The sequence below is a fragment of the Tiliqua scincoides genome, chromosome 8 (assembly GCF_035046505.1).
Source record: "Tiliqua scincoides isolate rTilSci1 chromosome 8, rTilSci1.hap2, whole genome shotgun sequence".
Lineage (NCBI taxonomy): Eukaryota > Metazoa > Chordata > Lepidosauria > Squamata > Scincidae > Tiliqua > Tiliqua scincoides.
In genome coordinates this window covers 36,491,446-36,513,892 of record NC_089828.1, presented here as the reverse complement: position 1 = coordinate 36,513,892, position 22,447 = coordinate 36,491,446, and the positions used below count along the sequence as shown (strand labels likewise).

Here is a 22,447-nt window from a genome sequence, read left to right as displayed (position 1 = left end):
GTTCTGCTTAGCTGTCATTGCTCACAGTCATGCAGCTTAAGAAGAGAAGATCCCTATGAGATGCTATGAGATCAGATCAAAGACCCATCTCATCCAGCATCCTGCTTCTCACAGTGGCCAGCCAGATGACTCTAGGCAGCCCTTAAACAGGACATGAAGGCAGCAGCCTTCCTCTGCACCCTAGCATCCAGCAGTGAAGTGTAGACTGCCTCTGAACATGGAAGTTCCATTTAGCCCTTATGACTAGTAGCTATTGAATTCCTGAATCCTCCATTTAAATCAGCAATTTTCAACCTGGTGTGCCATGAATGATCTGCAGGTGTGCTGCAGGAATTTGGGGGAGGTTCATTTATTATTGGGACCACTGAGGGATGTTAGCCCCACCCAACAGCAGCATGGTGCGCCTTGTCAATTATCAAAAAGCTGTTGGTGTGCCTTGACCTTATCAGTGTGCCCTGAGATGAAAAAGATTGAAAATCTGTGATTGAAAAGGATTTGATGGCATCATTAACTTCATTTAAAGCAGTGTTTCCCAAACTGTGGGTTGCAACCTGATTGGCAGTGGTAAGCTGATAAGGAAAACATACTGAGCCCAATGGAAAGTGAAACTGAGCCACACACATGCATTTACTCGCAAGTAGGTGAATGCGTCTCAGTCCACTCTGCAGACCAAGAGGATTCCGATCCCAATCTGAAAACCAAACAAACTAGTTGAGAAGGTAGAAAGCCAGTAGGAGGTGAATGCTTTCCAGTGTGTTGCCTAGAATGCCCCGGAGAGCAGAGCCTCAGGAAAGGACGGCCTCATTAAAAGTATAAGGGTAATGAGCCTTTAGAGAGAACTCTAAACTGGTGAACTCTGATGAACCCATATCCTTCCATGCCAAGCAGAGTCCAGAGGGACAGGACAGGACAGAGGGCTCCTAGTACTGGGTGATTCAGCCACTGGGATCATAGAGATGGGTTTGTGATCGGAGCATAGACCACAGGGTGACTTGCTTGCTGGATGCAAAGGCTGCAAACACCAGGCATTTCAGTGCTAGGGAGGATGCTGAAGTCCAAGACACCCAGGGTAGCATGTTCTGAAGTGCCACCTGGTCCACATGCAGTGCCTGCTACAAAGGGAGAGCTGTGGGCTCAAAATGTGTGGATAAAGATGGTGGTGTCAGGAGGAGGGGGATTCTTGTTAGACCCTAGGGAATTGTTTTGGGATCAGTCGAGCTTGGACGAACAGAAGCAGGCGCCATTCAAACAGAAACGGAACCAAATGTGGGCCCCAAATATCAAAAAGGCTGCAGAGCAGTTTGTGAACTAGCCCCTGGAGGAATATTGGACAGGAGCCGGGCAGCATCCGGTTTGGGACCACGCATCCATAAGGGATGAGAGTGCAAATGTTCTTGATCGCCCAGGAGGAAGAGATGGAAACCAGCATATGGCAAGACAGGACAGCTGGTCAAAGAGAGGAGAAAGCTGCAGGGGGAAACAGGACACAATGCACAATTCGGAACAGGACACAATGTATAGGCGTTTCAACACAAAATGCCCCAAGCTAATATGACAAAGCTGAAGTGCTTGGTTGCAACGGAAACTATAGATATAGGGGGCACAAGAGAAACCTGGCAGAACAGAAAGAACCAGTGGAAAGCGGTTATTCCAGGATTCACAGCCTGTAAAAAGGACAGGCAGGGCTGTAGTGGAGGTGGTGTAGCTCTGTGCATTAAAGAAGGTTTAGAACACTTAGAATCATTGTGGGAGGAAGCACCAGGTTCAAATAATAATTTAGTGCTGGCGATACACTATCACCCTCCTGACCAAAACACTCAGGTTAACCTTGACTTGGAGAAATTGATCAGGGAGGTATCCAAAAGAGAATACGGAGTAATGGGGCATTTCAGTTACTCTCACATGGACTAAATTCACATTCAGGACGTAACAAAGAGATAAAACAGCTGGCCACACTAACAGCCCAATCCTGACAAATCCCCCCCCCCCGGTGCAGATGTAGTTGCACCAATGGATCCTGCATTGTATTCTGCCAGGGTGGGGCAGACTGGAGGCCTCTTTGAGGTAACTTCTGATGACCTCATCTCTTGAGGTAACCCTTACCCCAGGACAAGCTAACATGGTCCCAATGGGACTCCTCAGATCTGCACACACCAGTTAATTTGCTGGCACAAATCCGAGGAGATGAAGGGGACAGGGAAGAGAGTTGGGATCTAGCACATTCTGGTGCTGCCAAGATCCACCCCTTCCGTCCCCTGTTCAACTTCCCATCCAGAAACTCCCTCATTCCCCCTCCCCTCCCTCATTCTGCCTACCCAACTCCTGCCACCAGCTTACCTGCACTGCCAGATGTAGCTGGTAGCAGGCTGACATTTGTGGCAGTGGACCTAAAAGGGTCACCAGCACATGCCACGATATGGCCACTTATGAAAGAAGAACTATGTTCTGCTGTTGTAAGAGCAGCACAATCCTAGTTTGGATTGGACTGCCTGTGATGTGGCCAACAACAGCTGGCCTCAAAACCAACCAGAGGAAAGACAAGCCTAGACTTAATCCTGTTTGGCACCCAGGACATAGCACAAAATATAAGAGTTGTTGAACCGATTGGGAACACTGATCACAGTGCCACCCAAGTCAACCTACATGTGACTGAAAAGGTTCCATGGAAGGTCAACCTTTTGACTTCAAAAGCGGGGACTCCTCAAAAATGAGGGGACTAGTAAAAAGGCAGAGGGTCAAATATTTCCAGTGTGCACAGAGGCGATTTAGAACCATAAAAACAGAGGCAGAACGAAGATCATACACCACTGTGCAGGAAAAGCACCACCCCATCCAGGAGGAGGCCAGCATGGCTCATGGGTGGAGTCAAGGAAGTTAGAACAGACAAGAAGGCAATAAAACTTCTTTAAGTACATCAACAGGAACCCTGCCAGGGAGGCAGTTGGATCATTAAGATAATGAGGGAATAAAAGAGGAATGGAGTTTGCAGAGAAGCCAAATGAATTCTTTGCATCTACTTTCATTACAGAAGACTTAGGGCAGATATCTGTGCCTGAACTAATCTTCTCAGGGAGGGAATTGGAAGAACTATTAATAGAAGGGACAAGAGATTAAGTCCTCTAGAGCAGTGGTTCTCACACTTTTAGCACCAGGACCCACTTTTTAGAATGAGAATCTGTCAGGACCCACCGGAAGTGATGTCATGACCGGAAGTGACATTATCAAGAAGGAACATTTTTCACAACCCTGGGCTGCAATCCTACCCACATTTAGCCAGGAGTAAGTCCCGTTTACTATCATTGTTAAAAGAATATACGTAGTAGCTTGTTAAAAGTACAGGTCTGTAATATTTTCCCAAATGCAGTCACACACCATGGTGGCATCAAGTCTAATATATTAAAAATAAAATATTGAAATGAATGGGGACCCACCTGAAATTGGTTCGCGACCCACCCAGTGCATTCCAACCCACAGTTTGAAAACCACTGCTCTAGAGCAGAGTTTCTGAAACTGTAGATTGGGACTCATTTGGTGGGTCGTGACCTGATTTCTGATGGGTTCTGCAGAGTCTCCAATGAAAACACTGGTGATGGAAGGATCAGATAACTAATTGCCTCAAGCCATGAAGCTATTCAAAATCAGATGGCTGCTAACTGCCCTGCAAACAGCTGAGCTCCTGCAGTTTGCAAGTTTGGCTAAATATAAAGAGATAAATGTTTGAGTGTCTTTTTTCTGATGTGGTTTTTTTCCAATGACAGGTAGCGAGAACAGGTAAAGGCTGGTCAGCTAACTAACCCCTCAAGCCTTGAGGCTATTCATTAGGGCTGCCTCATTACAAGAATTGGTTTGCATTTTTTTTGCAAATAAATGAAAAAATAAAATATTACTTGTAAATAAAGACAAATATTTCCTTTTCAATCAACTTTCTTTAAAGTCTCATAAAGCCAGACAGGTTCCAATAAATTGTCGTTTTAAAAAGTGGGTCATTCTAAAAATATACAATTTATTGTATATTATATAAATATACAAGAACTTGGAGAACTTGGGCAAGGAAAGCGCCCTACAGGTAGACCACAGCTGCGATACAAGGACATCTGCAAGAGGGATCTGAAGGCCTTAGGAGTGGACCTCAACAGGTGGGAAACCCTGTCCTCTGAGTGGCCCACTTGGAGGCAGGCTGTGCAGCATGGCCTCTCCCAGTTCGAAGGGACACTTGGTCAACAGACTGAGACAAAGAGGCAAAGAAGGAAGGCCCATAGCCAGGGAGACAGACCAGGGACACACTACACTTGCTCCTAGTGCAGAAGGGATTGTCACTCCCAAATTGGCCTTTTCAGCCACACTAGACGCTGTGCCAGAACCACCATCCAGAGCCCGATACCATAGTCTTCGGAGACTGAAGGTTGCCAACATACATATATAAAAAAAATGGATAAATCAATAAGAGGTAGAAATAGATGAATAAGTAGATTAGGAGATATAGTATGATTAATTAGTAATGGTATATGGTATTTAGCACTCCTAAATGTACGTTATATGTTTGTATGCTTGTGTGTGTTAAAAAATAAAAAATAATAATTTTTTTTAAAAAGTGGATCCCAGTGCTAAGAAGTCTGAGAACCACTGCCCTAGAACAGCGGTTCTGAAACCTTTCAGCACCAGGACCCACTTCTTAGAATGACCCTGTCAGAACCACCAAAAGTGATGTCATTAACCTAGAAGTGATGTCATAGCTGGAAGTGACATCAGCAAATAGCAAAATTTTTGACATCTCCCAAACAACAAAATCAAATAAGTAAATCAAAAAGCTTACAGTAAATATTAATTTAAACATTTATTTAAAATAAAGAAAAACCCTCCTAACCCTCCCAAACAGTTAATGGTTTGTTTTAAATAATAATTCCCCAAACATCCCCAAAGGCTGCAATTCACTAGGTGGGTTACGAGCCAATTTCAAGTGGGGGGGGGCATTCATTTCAATGTGTATTTATTTTTCAAGTATTAGACTTGATGCTATCACGGGATGTGACTGCATTTGGGGAAATGTTACAGATCTGTACTTTTCACAGGGTACTTACATATATGCTTTTAACAATGATAGTCAATGGGGCTTACTCCCAGATAAGTGTGAATAGGACTGCAGCTGTTGGGGGAATTTTTTAAACAGATTAGCAACTACTTATGAAAGGTTCTTTATTTTAAATAAACTTTTAAACTTATAGTAAATTTTTGACTTACTTGATTTGTTTTTGTCATATGAGAGGTGTTAAAACTTTTCCTGCTTGATGATGTCACTTCCGTCCATGACATCACTTCCAGTGGGTCCAACAGATTGCCATTCTAAAAAGTGGGTCCCAGTGCTAAGAAGTTTGAGAACCACTGGTTTACAGTCATATAGTTGACACTATACGCATACTGCCCAATCCTATGGGCCTTACTGCCAGTGGTATGCATGTAAGGCTGGCTCTAGGTATCACAAATATTCTGTAAAGCACATTTGCCGCACCCCAGGAACAAGGAGTGGCAGTGCTGGGCTCAGCACCAGGGGGACAATAGCATGGAGCAGCCAGTGGTATGTATTACTGCTAGTCAGTAGAGCAGCTTTTTGGCACAGGGGAGGATGGAACTGGGTGAGGGGAGGAAAGGATTGGGCCCAGGAGGGGGAGTAGACATGGTGGCAGCTTTTGCTACCATATCCTGTGCTCCCTCCCTGCCTGGAAAGCCTGACACGGGACTCCTCAATTCTGCACCTGCTCAATAGCAGGTGCTCAATAGCAGGTGCAGATCTGAGGAGACCCATTACCACTGGTTGCATTCTACCCACGGTAAGGGATGCTCCCATACCCCAAGGAGACTCTGGCGGCCGTCTCAGTGCCTGCCATTTCAGCATCGCTGTTCCTCTGCATGCTGGGGCAGATAGAATTGAGCTGTTAGACTTTCAAAAAGCTTTTCGACAAAGTCCCTCACCAAAGGATTTTGAGTCAACTTGGCAGTCATGGAATAAGACAAGTCTTTTATGAACTGATAACTGGTTACAGAGCAGGAAGTAGAGAGGGGGAAAAAATTTCCCCCACAATTTTTATAGTGGAAGGAAACCAGAAATTGTATTCGCCAAAGATTTGTATTGGGACCAGGGCTTCTCCATAACTCTGGAGTTCAGGGTAAACAGCGAGGTGGCCAAATTTGCAGACAACACTAGACAATTCAGGATAGTTAAAAACAAAAACAAAGTGTGATGAGCCCCAGAGGGACCTCTCCAAACTGCAAGAACAGGCAACCCAACGTCCATGTCAATGTCCATGTCACTGGCAACCCAACAGTCAATGTCCATGTAAAGTGCTACACATTGATATTGAAATTGCTACACAATGGGGCAAAAAATTCCATAGGCACTGTGCGTGGCATACTAGGAAAGAAACTTTGTAGGCGGTCAATTCCGTGCTAGGGATCCTTACAAAAGGGATAGTGAAAAAGACTGCTAACATTACACTGGCCCTGGACAAGTCAATGATGTGGCTACATTTGGAATGTTGCACATAGTTCTGACTGCCAACTAGGATATCTGACTGACCTCAACTAGGATATTGCACAGCAGGAAAAGGTGCAAAAGAGAGCAACCAGCATGATCAGAGAGCTGAAACAGCTTCCGTACAAGGAAAGACTGCCATGCTGGAGGCTTTTTAGCTTGGAAAAAGGTGGAAGGGGGAGATAAGACTAAAAATTATGCATCTTGTGCAAAGTTTTCCTCCCTCTTCCATAGTTTTAGAACCAGGGGTCAGCTAATGAAATGGGCTGATGGCAGATGCAGGAGAGACAAAAGGAAGAACTTATTCATAAAAGGCATGATTGGTCTGTCGAATTTGTGGTGATGGCCACTAGCTTGGATGGCTTTAAAAGGGGATCGGACAAGTTCACAGATGGGTGTCTGCCGATAGCTACATGCTACCTTACATACCGCGGGACCCCAGCTGCAAGGGAGCAGCAGTGGGCCAGAGGGATGACTCTCCTGCTTGTGTGTGTCCCAGAGGCACACTGTTGGAAGCAGGATGGTGGACTAGATGGGCTGTTGGCCTGATCTAGCAGGCTTTTTCAAGTGTAGCCAAACTACAGACTGCTATTAAGACATTCTATTAAGACATCCTGGCAGTTTTATTAACAATCCCTAGTATGAAATTTGCCTTTTCCAGTACTGCTGCACACCAAGCTGATGTTTCCAAGACCATCAGTCAAAAGAAAAAAACGGCACAATTGAAATTCCAAAATTTAGAATGTAGACACACATTCACAAGACCATCACACCATTACAGTTCCTTCACACATTCATCACTCAACAACTGAGACATCATAGGAAGGTTTACATACACAACTGGGAAATAAACACCTTTGCAGAGTTTACATTACACCCCCATGCAATTGCTTTCCAATGGTTCCCATTCATATGTTCAGTGTGATCAAGTGAATCAGAACTCAGTGAATGTGGGAAACAGACCCATGACTTGTTAACAGATATGTGCAAAACAGCTCCATCTGCATGTAGACCCAGAGCTGTGAGCATGGGATGCTGAAGTTAAGCAGATCTGGTAACTGGAAGGGTGGCCACTAACTTGAGTTTTGTTATGGGACAATCCCAAGTTCCAAAACAAGGTCTTCTTATACCAAAACAGCACCCCAGATGTTCTGCTTCCCTGAAAGTCTCTGCCCTGTCTCCCCTGCTGTCCCTTATACTCTCTCCCTAAACTCCACAGATCTCCTTGCTTCCCCTGACATCGAGCACTGCTGCCCAGAATGCCTCTGTGATGTCATCTCTTACTTCCTTCAAATTCCTTCTCAAAAATCCACGTTTTCCATGAACGTCTTAACACAATCTCCATATGTGTTCTAATTAAGCCTAAACACATGTCGCTACAATAATCACATCTTCTTTCCTGATTTACTTCCTGCCTCCCGTTTCTACCCCCTGCATTGTGTTTTGTTTTATAGACTGTAAGCACCTCAGGGCAGAGTCCTATCCTCTTATTCTCTGTAAAGCACCATGCACAGATGGCACAAACACCCCCCTCCATCTACTGCTAAGCGAGGCTGTGCAAATGTCAACTCTGCAGTGATTTTAAAAATCCAGGCACACAAGACAGCAGCTGCAGCTCCCACAGCTCTTGAAACCTAACACCAGTTTCTCCTTGTGACAAAAGCAACAACAAAAACAAAAAGCACTCCCTGAACACTTCTCAGACAAAAGGGGAAGAGCAGGAAATTTGGTTCCCTTTGTCCCAAACTAGTCTGCAGAGCCTTCTTTTCCTTACTGCCAGGGGCAGCAATGACCTTCCTCGAAAGCCTTCAAGGTCACAAAGAGGCAGCAGGCATCATGGAGCTCGTTTCTTCACCCAACAGTTCTTGTTCTGGCATCTCTCGTGCATCTTGCCCACCATTATTTAAAACTGCTCAAATATAGAAAGATATGGTACCATCCTAACAGGCTGGGTTCTGGAGCCCAAGTTAAAAGGGGAGGGGGTATGCTCGCAAGCTGATGTAGAGGAGACAATGGCATATTTTCCAGCAGAGGAAGTCTCAATCCTAATGCCCCCCTGCTGCTGTCACAAGGGTTGGGCACACACTGAGATTCTGGGGGAGTGGAAGAAACACACACACAGAGAGAATCTGGTACTGCATGCAGAATTCACCTTATTAAGAATCTCGGGGTTGTAGTGGTGGTGGGTAGTGTTTTAGTTTAAATACACACACACTCAAGTTCTCAAGCCTGTGAATTGATATTTTAATATACTGAGTGAATGAATTTGGTAACCAGAAAAAAGCCAACATAAACATTGCCCACATGGATTAGCGTGCAGGGGATTCAAGGAGTTAAGGTAAGGGCTAGGGCATTTTTTCTGTGAGCAAAGTTTGTGTGCGAATTTTTCATAGGACCAAATGTCCCACCTTTCAGGGTTACAAAAAACAACAACACAGAATCTCTCAAATCAACTTACATAAAACAGCAATTAAAAAATTATACAGTGAAACCAAGTAGCAGTACAAGGCAAAATAAAATAAAGGCCCAATTTTATCCAACCAGTGCAGCCACCCCAAAGTAAAGGAACAAACATTCCCTTAGTTTGAGGATGTGTCCATGACTGCCCCCCCCCACACACACACACACTGCAAGATGCAATCCACATCCTGCGGGCATGGCTGCATCAGTGCCGGAAAACTGGAAAGGATTTGTCCCTAAATTAAAGCCAGAGTTAAAAGGAGGGTGGGCATAAAGTTGTTGGAGCTGAAAGGACAAACTTAGGGCACAATCCTAACCAGGTCTACACTACCCAGAAGTCCTATTTTATTCAATGGGGCTTACTGTCAGGAAAGTGTGGCTAGGATTGCAGCCTTAGTATCACACAAGCCTCCCAAGAAGAAGAATTCAAGAGATAGGGTGCAACACTCCCCTCACACACTTCCTGCCCCTCCTCAGACATAGCAAAGCCAGAATATATTATGCAAAAGAGAAAATGTATTTAATGCAGCTTATTCTCAATTTGTATAGCACCATCTGCATACATGGCACTTTCCAGAGAATGAGAGGACAGACCCCTACCCTGGGAAATGAACAGGATACAGACTGACAGAAGGTAGACAGCAGGAGAAGGAGATTGAGAATCTCCATCATCTAAGAGAAGGAGAGGAAGTCCTTATTTTAATTATGCGCACTTAGGTTTGGTTATAGCAGGGTACAGGGACTATGGGCTTGTGCCAATACCTTCATGGAAAATGTGGGGTTTGTTGAGAGAGCTGAAGGAAGAGGATGGCATCAAAGAGGTGCCCCGGGATATAGTCCCAGGCATAAGGGGAAGCAAGGAGGGGAGTGGAGGGGACAGTCGTTCGAGAGACTTTAAGGTAGCCAAAAGTGGCAGAGTTGACAGGCAGAGGTCTCAGGCTATGGCTGTGTTGGGATACAGGAGTGGAGCAATAAATGGGGCAAGGTCCTAAGTTTCCAAGATTTTGAGAAACTTGTGCAGGATCCCAAAGTGGATACAAAAGCAGATGCAGCAATGCAAGTCAGGGTATAACGCAGTCTGATTTTGCTGGAAAAAGGGAAGAGAATGTGCACGGCACAGAAGCATCCAGTCCTCTGACATTTCAATCTTCTCTCTCTCCCTGCTGCTAACAAACGCATTATTAACCATGCAACCCTGAGCACTAGAAACTTGACTTTAAAAATAAAAGCTGAAATTCTCCACAGCTGAACTTGACACCCAGGAGCACATACTGCACTGTTTGATTTTGCTGTAAAGAACCCTCTCTCTCAGACAGCCCCAGCAGCCTGGATGTTTACATACTGTATTCAGAAAGAAAGGAGAAGGCAACACATTGGAGGCTTCATTCATGGTTCAAGAAAGCCATCAGCAGAAGGCAGTGTGGGCAAAATGAGTGCACTGAGTTTGTATCCCGACCTTCCTCCAAAGATATTGTGTGCACCTGAGGGGTTGCTACGGTGATGGCTGGTGACATCACACTTGCACAATTACAACTTCAGGGGGCTGGGAGAGATGCTGCATCAGCGCCCAGGTACCCTTCAGCTATCCCCAGGGGATTGCGGAGAGATGACAAAAAGCTGTTGTATTTTGTACTCTGGTCAGACCCCAATTCAGAATTAGCAAAAGTGACTGGCACTGACTCTCTGGAGTCAGGGATCAGACTCTCTGGAGCAGGGGATCTTTCCCTAACCTTCCTGGAACTGCCAGGGGATGAACTGCTCTACTATGACGCTAACAGCCCTCCTCCAAAGGGATACTTATCCAACTTCCTTTCCTCAGGAAACACTTTGCACAGTCAATGCATTTAATTCCACTCTTAGCCAGCCAGTCTCCCAATCAGCACATGGCAACACACATGGTTCCCACCTACCCTTGAAATTCTCACAGTTATCCTGGGCTTGTTTGAGAGATGGGATTGGCTCGAGGGGGGGGGGTCTAGGGTGAGAGATGGTGAGTGGCTCAAGGTCACCTAGTAAACCTCATGGTTGAGCAGAAATTCAAATCCTGCTCTTCCAAGTCCCAGATGGACACTCAAGCTGCTACAACACCCTGACTCACCCGTTCATCTGAGCAGACCCTAAGCACTGCAAACATCTCAATGCACTTTCAAAGAGGCATTCAAGTTCACTGGCAGCGCAAGCCTGACTTCACCGTTGCTCTGGACAAACTAAGAATGCATCTAACTTACTGTGGGGCACAGGTGCAGACACTTGTGCCATCATAAGAACAAAAGAGAAGCTCTGCTGGATCAAACAAAAAATCAATCAAGTCCAGGATTCTCCTAGCCACAGTGGTCAGAAGATGCCTTCTGGAAGTCCACAAGCAGGTCTCAAATGCAACAACCTTCTTTCACTTTTGCTTCCCAGTGACTGCCCTTCAGTGGCATGCTCCCTCTGTTCATGGAGTTGGTGACCACTGATTATGGCAAGTAGGCACTGAAAGTCTTTTCTACAGCAAATTTGTCTAATCTCTTTAAAGCCTTAAGAACATAAGAACAGCCCACTGGATCAGGCCATAGGCCTATCTAGTCCAGCTTCCTGTATCTCACAGCGGCCCACCAAATGCCCCAGAGAGCACACCAGATAATAAGAAACCTGCATCCCGGTGCCCTCCCTTGCATCTGACATAGCCCATTTCTAAAATCAAGAGGATGCACATACACATCATGGCTTGTAACCCATAATGGATTTTTCTTCTAGAAACTTGTCCAATCCCCTTTTAAAGGAATCCAGGCCAGATGCTGTCACCACATCCTGTGGCAAGGAGTTCCACAGATCAACCACACGCTGAGTAAAGAAATATTTTCTTTTGTTTGTCCTAACCCTCCCAACACTCAATTTTAGTGGATGTCCCCTGGTTCTGGTGTTATGTGAGAGTGTAAAGAGCATCTCTCTATATCCTTCCCATGCATAATTTTGTATGTTTCAATCATGTCCCCCCTCAGGCATCTCTTTTCTAGGCTGAAGTGGCCCAAACAGTCTCTTTCCAGTCTTTCCTCATAAGGAAGGTGCCCCATCCCAGCAATCCTCTTAGTTGCTCTCTTTTGCACCTTTTCCATTTCCACTATATCCTTTTTGAGATGTGGCGACCAGAACTGGACGCAATACTCCAGGTGTGGCCTTACCATGGATTTGTACAACGGCATTATAATATTAGCTGTTTTGTTCTCTATACCTTTTCTAATGAGTCTTGCAAGTCAGCTACCATCAAAGGTTTCTTGTGACAGTGAGTTCCGCAGGTAGATTATGCATAAGAGGTCTGTTACATTCCACAGATGATAAACAGGGGGGGAAAAACTCACAGGTTTGTGCCACTGGGCTTGACATTCAGCTTCAAACATCAACTTGCATTTTTAAAATGCAGTGATTTCTCAGCTAGTGGGGCCTTCAGCCCATCTTTTGGCAGCCAGTGTCCTAGTTAATTAGGCAGTGTGGGGAAAAAGGACTTTGCTTTGAAGCAGTGTCACTAATGAACCCCAAAATTCGAGTAAAGTATAATTCAAGAGAGAAAATCTTCACTTTCTCCACACTTTGCAAAATTTTTAAACCTTTAAATTTTTACAGCTTTTTTTTTTTAAAAGCCAAAAAGCCCAAAATACTTGACTCTTGCCTCATTTTGCCAGACTAGGAGGTGAATCTTACCACCCTCTTGCTGTGTGCTCAAATTAGTGTTTAGGGGAGGACAGATTTCGATCTCCCTACAACTAGCAGAAAAACACATAATTTGACATAATTTATTTTGCTTCTGGTGATTGCGAAGAGGGGAACCACACAAGCAGAGATACATAAGCTAGTCCTCATTGCCTCACCCATCATAACTCTGCCTTCTGAGATTTTACGAGCTGCTTTTCAAGGAGTAAAAACTTGCCTTTGAAAAATAAAAATTATTGGTGGTCACAGCACAAGGCAGGTAATCTAATTTCAGTTTGGCAGATTACATTATGCCATCAAATCATCAGCATTTTCTGCACCATGCCCTCATTCTGAGACACAGGCCTCAATCCCATTTCACAGATGAGCAAAACTGAGGTGCTACGCAAAAAACCAAAAACAAAACCTCCATGCAGATTTCCATCTCTCTCACTCCCTCTCTTCTCCCTTGTCTATTTCAAGCCAAGGCTGTATTTCTTTCTTTTAAAAAAAAAAAAAAGGCAGCCAATCCAAATGAACGCTTTGTTATTTAATATAATGTCCCACTGCACCAGGCCAGAGCAAAAAATAGCAGCCAGCAGCTTTGCAGGGGTCACTCATAATAGCTACGGTTTGTCCTTGGAGTGCTGCAGTCTGTCTCTCCCTTCCCTGCCCCCCCCCCATTTGTAAACTGACCCTGATTTTGCTTGCTGCAGTTCCTTGTGGGCATTTGGAAGCAGGACAGAATAAAAGACAAAAGAGTTTTCACTGGAGAGAGATGGGGAAAGGAGAGTGACCACTGATGAAAAGGAGAGAAAACTGCAGGAACGAAGGGACCAGTGATGGACAGAAGGAAGAAAGTGAGAGATGGATGAGGAATGGAGAGATGGACAGCAAAGGAAGGGATGATTGATAGACAGAAGAGACTGGGCAGATGGATGGAAGAAAGGAAGTAATTGCTAGGGGTGGAAGGAAGGAAACAAGGATGACAGACACTGCATAAAGAATTAGATAAAATAATAGAGAAGATGAAAGGAAGGAAATGTAGAAATTAAGTAAACTGTTCAGCCCTGTGGATGGATGATACAGGCCTCCAAATTTGGTCCTGGCACATGAGATGCTGAAGTGAATGTTAAGCGCTTTCCCCTACTCCCACATGTGCTCCTCTTCCTCCTCCTAGTTCCTAATTGCACAAGCAGCTGCTAATAGGGCACCAGCCAGGGTTTCCTTGACAGAGGTTGCAGAATTTTCAGTCAGGGCTGGAATTCTGGCCCCACTTGGAAGAGAGGGAGAGCCCAGAGGACACCAGCAAGAAAAGGGTCTGTCCCTCTCATTGGCACACTCACCAGCAAGGCTCCTCAGTATTGAAAGGAAGAAGGGATGGATGAATGGACAACATAAAGGAGGCCAACAGATAGGGAAGGAAGTTTAGAAAAACTTCTGCTCAAACATGAATCAAAGGCCTGAAAGGAACACAGAGTCAAACTACTTGTTGTAAGAAGCACACAACTAGTGCTTCCAAGTTTGAAATTTGTTGTTCTTGTTTTAGAGTAAACAGGTTGATATGCAGGTTGATCCAGAAAAGTGCTGCAGAATGGGGAGAAGAGGGTGACGCCTCTACATCCACCATGCTCCCAGTCTGGACTTGGCCTTCTCACAGCTGCTATTCCACCCAGGAAGTAAAAAGATACTCTCATTGGCACTGATTTTAAATAAACATTCATTATTCTTATGTCATCAGTATGCAAGACATTTCACAACGTCATGCACACTCAGGCTCCTGCCCCGAGGAGTTCACAGTCAAGAAATAGAAGTAAGGGACATAACATGGGGAGGTGATATCTGGATAAACAAGGAAAGGATAATGTGATTATTTCACATTCACAGCTACAATTAAGGTAATGGAACTGATAAGGATATTTTTAATTTAAGTATTCCTAAATTGCTTAGTACATATTTAATTGCTTTAATATTAATTGCTTTAATATTTTAAATCAGAATTCAAGAGCATGTATAGAGTGCCAACACCCAGACTGGGAGAAGAGGGCGGCTTCCAAGCCAGAGCTGAAGCCCCAGCTGTGTTTTAGAAAAGACCTTTATGTGCTCCTTCCAAGCCATGAGCAGAAAAACACGAATCTGAGGAGAATGACAGATTGGTCTCGATGACTGGAAATAGTGCCTGCTAAAGACAGATTTCAAAAAATAAAAATAGGATGGAGAAAAGGGAAAGAAAAGGGAAAGGGGAGAGTTTTGGCTTGCTTGCAAAAGGCTGTCAGTAAAAATCTAAGATAGATCAAAACACAGAGCACCATTTGCTGGGGGGTGTAGCAGCAGGGGAGAGCTGTGGTAATCAAGCCCCACTCATGGGCTACCCAAAGCACCCAATTGGCCACATTTAGGATACAGAATGAGATGTACTTTCAGCCTGATCCAGCAGGGTTCTTCTTATGCAGGTCTATCAATGACTATTAAAACCATCACCCACAGAGGAAGTCTGCCTCCTGTTACTTAATGTCGAGGACAAAGAACAAGCGAGGGTTGATGCCTTCATACAGAATGCTTTATGCATGTGGACTTCCTGGCAGCAACTGATTGGCCACAGGATGCTGGGTTAGATAACACTTTAGCCTGATCCAGCAAAGCTCTTCTTATGTAGCTTTATTATTCTACCTTGAGACCATTTTGCTCTCAACTAAGCAACAGGAAGCAGCCCCTGCGCGAAAGATGTATAAGAAACACCCCAGAATGGTGGCTTAACAATATTCCCCCCCCCCCAATACTACAATTTCTAGGAAAAGTTGCAGCCTTGTGAATTTAGTGCTTTATTCCCCTAAGATCTGCCATATCAATTAAAGCCCAGGCTGTATTCTTATAGGTAAAGCTGCAAACAGAAATAACCTGCCTCTAAGTTACCATGGGACGACCTGAATGAGCATCATGGAACACTCTGGGTGCCAATAAATGAGGTATGGCTCCTGTTCTCTGACCATCACTTCCAACTCTTCCTTAGGGAAGCCACCCCAAGAGGGAGGTGTATAGCTGAACACGCTGGGGCAGGCAGCAAGCCAGGTAAAAAGGCATAGTTTCAGATTTTGTTGGCAACCTACTACTCTACTCTAGTTTCAGAGTAGTGCACTTCTTTGTGCAGCAAAGGACCCAGATTCAAATCCTGGCATCTCCAGGTAAGAATGAGAAACTACCTCCCTAAAAAACTGGAAAACTGCTAGTTAGCATAGAACATACTGATGTAGATGGACCAAAATACAGTGTCCTATATTCAAATGTTGCTAGAGGGTGGGGGTTACAGAAGGGAGGGGAGATCACTGCAGAGATGTCCACACTTAGTTAGTTACTTTTGTGGGGGAGTATGTGAACAACCACCACCACTTGTAGTCTGATGATACATAAACAACAAATCATACAAAGGGTTAGAAGCAAGGGGTACTTTCTGTCACTTTCAGCACCACAGACAGTTCCCCAGGCTACGCTCTGTCTACGGTCCATTGCAATCCCCATTTTCAAGTGTAAGGCAGCTTAAGAAAGTGTAATTGAAACAATAGCTTATCCTCTGCCTATTTACTCCTTTATCTTCCTGCCCATCCCTCTCTTGTCCACCTTGTATCAATATCCAGATTGTTAGCACTTCAGGGAAAAGACCCATCCTCTCATTTTTTGCAACTGTACACAAATACTACCAAAAAACAAAACAAAACAAAAACGAGGCTGCTTTTCAACCCACAAAAATCCTCAAAGTGGCTCAACAAAACATACCAAAGTCTCTGTGCTTACCAGAGCACACCAAAACAATATTTCCATTGAAACAAAACCTTTGATGAACCAGAAAAAGTCTTAACAGCAATGGTGGGGATGTCATGTGAGCCTTCAAGGTTCAATTAATTCCAAAATTACATTTAAGTATCATAAAATCATAAAGTTGGAAGTGGCCTAATAGTGATCGAGTCCAACCCCCTGCCTGTAGCAGGAAATCCTACTAGACCATCTCCAACAGGTGCTTCTGAACCTCTGCCTGAAGATCAGATCACCAGTTAGAGAGATAAGATGAGAATAAGGGAGATAAGTACATTATCGCATATTCATCTCCCATTTACTCTCTGCTTTACATATCCCTTCCCTTTCTCGTTTGTTTTCCCTGCATCAATTTTCTAGACTGAAAGCTCCTTGGGGCAGGGACCGCCTCTTGTGCTGAAATACAGTGGGCCCCCTTATTCATGAGCTTGGTATCCATGGATTTGAGTATCTACAGATGCCAAGCCCACAGTTGACAGGCCTCAGAAGGTCTCTGCGCCAGAAGTTGCAGACGTGAACAAGAAGTGACTTCCGGTCGCATCCACGAGGCTTGAGGAGCTGGGATCAACCTCCGGAGTGATGGCAGCAGCCCCCAAGTAAGTAACTGTGGCACTGCACCAGGTCTCCCCTCCCCCCCCGTGAAATTTCATTATCCGTGGAATTCAGTATCTGTGGAGGGTCCATACCAAGGGTCAACTGTAACTAGAGATTCTTTCTCTGTTCACTGTAACAGCAATTTCCCTCTTTTTCTCCCTTGACTCCCTCATTCTGACCAACAATAGATTGCAAGATTCTCAGGGAATGGACATGTCCCTGCATTTTCTCAGTAAAATGCCACACAGGTGGATAGTGCTGCATAAATAATAATGGGAACATCCCCATCTGTCTCCTGTTTGTTCCCTTGGCTCTTTTAACCCCTGCCCTTTTGGGGATCATGAACTTGTTTTTGACCTCCTTGACTGGTAGGTATGGTTCTGGAATCCTGACCCTTCCCCAAACCCAGCTCAGGGCAAGAGTAAGACACAGCACTTTTCATAAATTAAGAATGTGGACTTGGGACTAGAAGCTTTGGTGGCAGGCCTCTCCTGCCTTTCTGACAAGGACTCATTATTTGGGCTTCAGCAAGTATTATGGCTTCTCATACTTGCTTGTCTTTCTGTACAATGGGGATAAAATTGACCTCCCATCGAAGGGTAATGTTAAAGATCACTAAACCAGAGTTCCACATTTCCTTCCTTGGCCACAAGAATGTCCACATAGTACCTCACTCTGCTTTCTGAAAATTCAGTGTCCATTCCTTCTTCCAGTGGTCTGATGGGCTAGAATAGTGTTTCCCAAACTGGGGGTTGGGACTCACCAGGGGATCACAAGCCAATTTTTGGTGATTCGCAAAAAGTTTTTGAAACACACACACACACACACACACATCTGTGGAAAGCACCCTTGCACTATTTGCAGAAGAAAATGATCAGCTGGAACATTAACTTGTGATATGAGGTACTCTTCATACCCCCCAAATTAAAATGCCACATTTTCCCATTTTATCTAGTGATTGACATGCCATGTGAACCCAGTTTCAGCACTTTGTCTGGTCTGGAAGTCCCTAACTGCACATCTTACTCTCCAACTCAGCCTTATGAGTATCCTGGAATGACTGTAAAGGTTTTGAGGAACAGTCCTTGAACTCCATTTCTAGGGAGAATCTAGCAAACGTCTTACACACACATACTATATGTAAGGTCTCTAGCAACCTTGGGAGTGCCATATCCTGATTATTAACTTATAATTTATAATTATTAGTAGTAATGAATAAAATTCGTTCTATATCTCTTTTTTTGTCTAGTGGGTCACAACAGATGGTCGTTTTTAAAAGTGGGTCCCAATACTAAAAGGTTTAGGAAGCACTGTGCTAGAAAATTGATTTTTTTTTAATCCAAGATTCTCAAGGGAATGAATTCTGCAACCATTTCCCCCCCCCCCCCCAAAAAAAAACCAAGCACCTGTGCACTGGACAGAATACACACTGTCCCTTTTTTTGGCACCCATAGGTGCCAATGGTTTTTCAATATCAAGAAAACACACACACTCCTCTGGAAGCTGGATGCTATGATTTTAAAAGGGAATGTAACTTGTATGCCAAAAGCCACAATCCAATTCTCCTGACCAACAAACAAGATGAATTCCCCCATCTATCAAACGAGACAGCTTCAACAGTAATCCACATCGGTTCAGCCAGAGATAGCAGCAATTGCCTCTTTATCAGTACAGGTATCTCAGAGCTTATAATAAAAAAGCTATCAAGTTGTATTTTTAAAACATCCCAACCTTCGATAAGTTGTAGAAGGAATTCCCACAAGGTCCCAACAGGTCAGAATATAACCACAAGGAAGTGGAGGTGAGGAGAACACATGCTCAACAGACCATTTTTGAAGGGAGGGAAGGAAATCCCTTCTAGACTTCTAATCAGCTGTTCTGTCAGGCTGTAATTCCCAAACAGCATGTCAGTGGGGCACTGAAAGAGATATGCTCAAGTGCCGGTTTGAGGATGAGACTGTAGCCCAGTGGTAGCACACTCACTCTGCATGCAGAAGGCCCCAGGTTCAAACCCCAGCATCTCTAAATGGGGCAATGACAGACCCCAGAGAACTGCTACCAGTCACTGCAGACAATGCTGACCTACACAAACTACGGCTGCAATCCTAACCATACTTTCCTGAGAGTAAGCCCCATTGAACAAAATAGGACTTGCTTCTGAGTAGACCTGGTTAGGATTGTGCCCTAAAAGTCTGACTCTTATAAAGGCAGCTTAATAGAAAACAAGGAGAAAAGGCAGAAGGGCTCCTATGAGTCCACAGCAGCCACCCACAGACAAGGCAGCCTGTTGCTTTTCTTCATGATCCACCTCTCTGGTTTCACCGCCTTTCTTCAGCAGATGCTGGTTGGGAGGCAGGGCAATTCTGCTGCTCGCTCGCGCTCTCGCTCTCTCTCTCTCTGCTTCAGAAGCCAGTGGCTCTCTCCACCACTGACCACCCAGAGTCACAGCAGAATCCCCCTGCCTGCAGATGAGGCTGCCCAGTATGTCTCTGCAAGCTCCACTGCCCTGGTTAGGCCTCTTCCTCATTTGCCTCTACTAATAAGCTGTTAACACCCCATCTCTACAGCAATTGGAGCATTCAGTCAATCAGTACCACAGAGCATGGGAATTACCAACCCTCTGAGGCTGAAAGGAAAGGAAGACTAAACATTTTAAAGAGAAAGAGCAACAGGTGCCCAGTTTCACAGTTTGGACGACAGACATAACATGTCCAAATGCTTGTTTAGACATCAAATTGAGCTATCTACCTTTTAAATTACATTTGAACAATGCAAAGGATAAAGACAAGATCCTTCCTCTCCAAATCCAAAGGGGCATTCTCTAAATCGGAAAATCATGTATTGTTCAAAATACAAACTTCAACACAGACTAAGAAAATGCGTACAGTTCAGGGCCCCCAGCCTGCCATCCGCTGATCCCATATCTGTGCGGCCTCTGCTGGGCTCAGAAGACCCTCTGGAGGTAAGGGGAGCTCGGTTCCCCTTGCCTCCAGAGGGTAGAGGGGGTGTTCCCTCATATCCATGATTTCACTTAACTGTGGGGGGTTCTGAACTCCCGCGGACACAGGGGCACGCCTGTACTAAAGACAATCACAACAATGGCAATAAGTTTTCAAGAAGTTGAAACAAGGAAATGGATTTATTATTAACAGCATTTGTATACCACCTTTCTCACTGACTGTCACAACACATTGTGAGAGTCGTAGAGACTCAAGGTGGTTCACATAGACAGGTTATACTAAACACATTTTTACAAGTGAGTTTTTACAATCATTGTTCTATGGGCAACTCACAGAACCCTTCTCTTCCAGATGAAATCCTTCACAGTGTGGTCATCATATCCGGCATCTGGGATGCCTTCTGAGCTTTCAGCAGGAGCAGCTTCAGCTCAGCCAAGCTGCAAATCGTTCTTGGAAGTTGACTTCCCACACTCCTCTGCATTCCTGTGGCATCACTTGCGAGTCTGTCACCTTCTCACAGTGAGGTTACAACAGCGACTCCTCCTGGTTCTGTCCTCTCAAGACAGCTGTCAGCTTTCAGTCTCCCATCCAGAATTCAACCACTCCTGCTTAGCATTCTACAGGCAGCCTTCAGCTCAACCACCAGACCATGCCTTCGGCCCTGGATTGCATCTGACCTGATTGATGTTTTAGAGACCTCTGGAATGCATAACACTTTCTCTAACACACTGAGTTATCTTATGCAATATAACCGATATCAATATCTTTTTCAATACAAGACACTGAATTATCTTATTCAATTCAACCACATACCATAATCTAATAACCAGTCCCTCAGAATATCCATAGGCTTCCAGTCCCTCATATATGTGATTGTAGCGGCTAAAGATCATCTGAACAAGAGAGTATCTTGATCCCAAATATCCTTTAAGATGGCTCCGTAAGCACCTCTTTGGATCCAAAAGTAAATGAACTTAAGTATTTCATTTGTCAAGCTGTTCACCTTTGAAAGAGTGTTATTTATTTTAAAGCTGTGGATGTGTGTCCATTCCCTTTCCAGTTAATCCATTACAGTGGTAGTGGTGGTAGTAATAATAATATTATATTATTAATAATGATTACTATGCCCATATAATGGCTGGGAAAGAATGACTTGCCCAAGGCCATGTGAGGAATTCATGGCAAAAGTGAGATTTGAATCAGAGAAGTCCCAATTGCAGCTCAGTCTCTTAGCCATGGCATTACACCAACTCTTGTTCTTCTTATTTAGTTGTTGTTTTTTTAATCATTAAAAATAGTTGAAAAATTGCTTCAGGGTTTGAGGGTTTTCGATAGCATGGGTATTAGCCAATTCGCACCAGCTGCAGCTGGTATTTGCTGCAATCTTGCAGAGCTGGGATTTTTTTTTTCTCCTCCAGAGTTCAAACCAAGGAGAGGAAGAGGTCTACTGTACTAGTGCGAATGCTTTGAAAACAATCTCATTGCTGCATGGACATTACAGAAGTCTTCACTCATCTCCTGCTGCTGAGAAAGATCAGCCTACAAGTATTTAAATAGAATGTTTGGGGGGGGGGCAAGGTGTGCATTTGTTTCCCACTTCAGATGTCCCTTGAGCTGTTTTTTCTTAACATAACAATGCAGGATGAGTGAAGACAGTGAGCACCAGGGTTGCTTTAGAAGCTAGCTGTTGCAGGATCTGCACTGTAGATTTCCTAAGGAAATCTGCAAAGACCATTTTTATCCCCCTCTCTCTTCTTTGTCAATTGAATTTGCAGTCTCTAACAAGATGCAGCTGCTTATCCCAGTTGCTTCCTAATAATGCAATATTTTATATTAATAAATAAGAAGTTTAATTCCTGGAGCTCAGGGCACTCCTTCCCCCCCCCCCATCCCATGAGATTATTTGTGCTCAAATAATTATAGCACTCTCTTGCATGCTGAGAAAAGTCAGCTGCTTATTGGTCAGGTTTTAACCAGCAACTGCATCAAGGCAGATGTTTTATAATTTTTTGTTTTTGTTTTAATCTTAAAAGCAGAAAACCACCGAATACAGATTCCATTACGCTGATCAGATTTTGAAAATGGGCAGGATGAGAGTGGGGGAGAAAGAGAGCCAAGCATGAACCCTTTATGGCTGCAAGAGAATGCTTTGCACTGATATAGCCCACTTCAAGTTTCCACTGTACTCAGAGTACATCATCCTTTGTCACCACGACATAGTTCTGTAAAGTAGAGCCATAGAAACAGGAAAGTCCCTGGCAGGGTAATGCAAAAATTTGGAATTGATCACTTCTAAACATATTAAGCTGCCTTCTATGGAGTCAGACCTTTGATCCATCTAACTCAGTATTTTCTACTGATACCCCAAGGCCTTTATTCTCAGCTTTGCTCTTGTGATCCTTTTCACCAGAGATGCCAGGGGTTGAACCTG

At 44.3% G+C, this 22,447-nt stretch overlaps 1 protein-coding gene across 1 annotated transcript in view; it reads right to left on the bottom strand.

Moving 5' to 3' along the window:
• HCN2 (hyperpolarization activated cyclic nucleotide gated potassium and sodium channel 2) overlaps positions 1–22,447 on the bottom strand; it is a 57,046-nt gene that overhangs the window by 25,926 nt on the left and 8,673 nt on the right. The gene's annotated exons all lie outside the window — the stretch shown is intronic.